General features: G+C 40.0%; 1 pseudogene; it reads right to left on the minus strand.

Annotated features, from left to right (window-relative positions):
* Positions 1–1,852: 1,852 nt before the first annotated feature.
* Positions 1,853–3,498, minus strand: LOC140895694 (zinc finger BED domain-containing protein 5-like; annotated as a pseudogene).
* Positions 3,499–4,111: the final 613 nt, after the last annotated feature.

A 4,111-nucleotide genomic window follows, 5' to 3' on the forward strand; every position in this document is an offset into this window, starting at 1 on the left:
GTTCTAAATAATGGTTTTTTTTAATGTTGCATCAGTACCCAAATAGCCACTTAAAAGCTGAAAATCCTATCAGAAAACTGAGGAACTGATTTACTAAGTAGTTACCAACTAAAAAAATACAGCATAGCATTCCTTCTTTCGTCATTAGTGCTTCTAGAATGAAAAGATAACTATTTTTTATTTATCTTTAAAATGTAAGTCCTAGGAACGGCTACTTCTTCCTAAAAGCTCAGTGCAAAGTGCATTTTCAGTAGTATCCTACACCCTGATCCTGAAATCAGATCCACATGTGTGGCCCCTTGCAGAGTCCCATTACTCTGGTCCGTTCTTGAATAGTGTTTGTTTAAGATATAGTATTGTAATTATTGTACTCTAAATACAGATATTACATAAATGTACTATATTATGTTATATATACTGGCAAAAACCAGCCAATATATTTTCTATCTCTTCTTAGCAGTAGGCTGCATTAGTTATGTAATCTTCCAGAAATTGGAATACCAGAAACACTTGTAAGTTTCTTCTTCTCCTAAATATGGTTGCCATTTATGTAAAGACCTAAATGTATGTTTACATGTGTCATGATGACACAAATATTTGACATTTATAAATTTACACTGGTTGTAACAGGGCAGCCTGCCCTTCTAAGGGCCAGGAGGTCTGGGCCCAGTCAGCCCTGTTCAGTTAGCCCTGTCCTGCTACACTTACCCTGGTGGTTGGATGTAAGAGAAGGAAATCCTAGCAGTTAAGCTGCTCCAATGTGGCAACTGGCTGAGGGACAAGGCCTGACAGAGGCCCCAGGTATACCTGACCCAGATGGTTGGGTTGATAGGATGTTGCTACTGGAAGTCTGCCTGCAAGGAAGGTTGCTGAAGGTTGACCCCAGCAGGGCCAGGGTGTTTTTGGACTTGGAGTAAGTGACTCTGTTTACCGCAGAAGAGGTTGAATGCTTTAAAGTGGCTTGGCCTCAGGGCCAAGTCTCATTTATGTCTGGAGTAGGCCAAAGAGCATGATGGGGTAGCTGAGGTAGAAGTGCGGCAACACTACATGGTGAAGGGGCACTTTGGGATCGTGAGTTGTTCTATATTGATATTTGCACACATTTTAAAACTTCATTTAAATTTTTTTTGGGGGGCGTGGGGGAGTGAAAAGGACTCTCATCTATTTCTAGTATTTTGAATTTTGGACTTCTAGATAACCAGTTTAGTCACAAACCGAACCAAATGATAGTTCTCTAATATTAATGAAGTCCAGTTTAATTAGACTATATCTTGACTTAATGCACACTAGATAGTGTCTTTAATTTCAATTTTTCTTGCTTATCATGTAACACACTGTTTCCCAAACTTACAACAGTTGCGTACCCCTTTTGAGACATTTGTCTTACTGGCGTACCCCTTCTCCGGTGAAGATAATTTGGGTGGGGGGGAGCCACATTTTTATAACACACTCCTAATTTGTTTCATTCTGGATTAAGTGTTTTATTAGAAATAAATATAAAATTTTATTACATACAGTTGAAACAAAAATTTTAATACAAATAATAGTTACATATAGAAATAGTACTATAAATAATTAAAATAATAGAAGTGAATCAACAGTCTGGCAGAACAGTGTATATATATAGTGAATTCATATAATTCTGAAATTAAAATAAGCTGTTTTGGTTAGGTTAGTGAAGAAAGCACTAGTTTTAATACTTACTATTTCAGTATTGAAAAATTTTCAGTACAAACCAAACTATTCAGTGCGAGGAATGGAACTGCTTTTGACCAGACACTATCGTGGGGATATCTGGCTCAATGTTTGTGATCTTAAGACGAAGATGGGGCTCCACGTCAATAAGATGATTTCATTTTTTTGGTTTGATGCCAACCAGAGTAGAGAATCCGATCTCACACAAATATGAGGTGGGAAAAGGCAGAAGATACTTGACAGCTTTGTCGGATAGAGCTGGATATTCAGAGCTAACCCCCAGCCAAAATGACGTTCGTGTATTTTGCTCAAATTTTGTTTTCAGGAAGCTATCTGAAGCCAGCTCCAAGAGCTGTTCTTCTGAAGCAGAGAGGTTATTTGGCAGTGTTTGAACATTGATGATAAAAGACTTCCTTATCCATTCAAAGATGCTGTCTGGTTCAGGGAAATACTTCCAAAGGTATTTCTGCAAGCTTTCCAAATGCTGCTTCATGGTTTGCAACACATCACTGTCAAGTTCATTAGTCAAGTTTATTACTAAGTCATGAAGAGATGGAAAGGAATCCAGTTTACGACGACTAAGATGTTTATGCCACAGTTTCAATTTTGCGACCATGGCGCTCACTTTGTCTTGAACATGGAATATGGATATGAGTTTCCCTTGCAAGGATAAACTGAGGTTGTTTAAATGAGCAAAGATATCTGCAATATCCATTAGCCATTTCCGGTCATGTATACAGTCTCGCAGGTTAAAGGTTTCATCTAAAAAAACTTGCAGTTCTTCTCGCTGCTCAAACAGGCGATTCAGAACTTTTCCACGCAAAAGCCAACGCGCTTCAGTGTGAAATAGGAGTTATGTGTAATCACTGCCCATCTCATCACAAAGCTGAGAAAACAGCCGGGTGTTCAGAGGGCGGCCTTTCACAAAATTGATTATTTTCACAGCTTCATCCAGTACTTGCTTTAGATCTGCCTGCATGTTCTGGGTGCGAGTGCTTCCCTGTGAATGCAACAGTGAGTCAATTTTGCTTCTGGTGCAACAGCTTGAATACGTGCAACAACTCCTTTCTTCAAACCAGTCATGGCTCTGGCGCCATCCGTGCTTATTCCTACGCAACGACTCCAATCCAAGTAATTGTTTTTGATAGTCATCAATAACTTTAAAAATAGCTTCTCCAATTGTATGTGTTGGTATAGGTTGGTAGAACAAAATATCATCATGGACTTCATTATTCAGCTTGTATCTAACAAACAACAAAAGATTAGCTAAATTCACAATATCAGTGGATTCATCTGCTTGCAGTGCATAGTAGCAACTCTTTTTTACTCTTGACAATAATTGCGTTTTTGGCCATATCTGTGATTCTACAATGAACAGTATTTGAGAGGGGGACACGATCTATAGCTTCGCTAGCCGTGTCTCCAATCACCACTTGCACCATTACTTTGGCTGCAGGTTTTACTAATGTCTCGCCAATCACTTCAGCAGCTCCGGACTTTGCAATTAAGTATGCCACACTATATGAAGCTTCCAAAGCTTCCATATTTTCACCTCCCATCACGTTATGAATTGTTTTCTGGGACTTTGGGAGATCTTTGCACCTATTTTTGAAGAATTCTACAGGTTTTCCCTCGTATTCTTTGTTTGCTATCGAAATGGCGTTTTAGGTTAGATGGTTTCATACTTTCATTTGTGAGAGTCTTGTAACAAATCGCACATAGTGGAACAGGCTCCACCTCATCACCAGTCCATGAAAATCCCAGTTTAAGATATTCTTCAACATATTTGCGGGCTTTTCTCATTTTCTTTGCAGCTGATACGTTAAACTTACAGATCATAGAAATATAGAATATCGGGGTTGGAAGGGACCTCAGGAGGTCATCTAGTCCAACCCCCTGCTGAAAGCAGGACTGATCCCCAATTAAATCATCCCAGTCAGGGCTTTGTCAAGCCTGACCTTAAAAACTTCTAAGGAAGGAGATTCCACTACCTCCCTAGGTAACGCATTCCAGTGTTTCACCACCCTCCTAGTGAAAAAGTTTTTCCTAATATCCAACCTAAATCTCCCCCACTGCAACTTGAGACCATTACTCCTTGTTCTGTCATCTGCTACCACTGAGAACAGTCTAGAGCCATCCTCTTTGGAACCCCCTTTCAGGTAGTTGAAAGCAGCTATCAAATCCCCCCTCATTCTTCTCTTCCGTAGACTAAACATCCCCAGTTCCCTCAGCCTCTCCTCATAAGTCATGTGTTCCAGTCCCCTAATAATTTTTGTTGCCCTCCGCTGGACTCTTTCCAATTTTTCCACATCCTTCTTGTAGTGTGGGGCCCAAAACTGGACACAGTACTCAAGATGAGGCCTCATCAGTGTCGAATAGAGGGGGACGATCACGTCCCTCGATCTGCTGGCTATGC

This window comes from Lepidochelys kempii, chromosome 1 (assembly GCF_965140285.1).
Source record: "Lepidochelys kempii isolate rLepKem1 chromosome 1, rLepKem1.hap1, whole genome shotgun sequence".
NCBI lineage: Eukaryota > Metazoa > Chordata > Testudines > Cheloniidae > Lepidochelys > Lepidochelys kempii.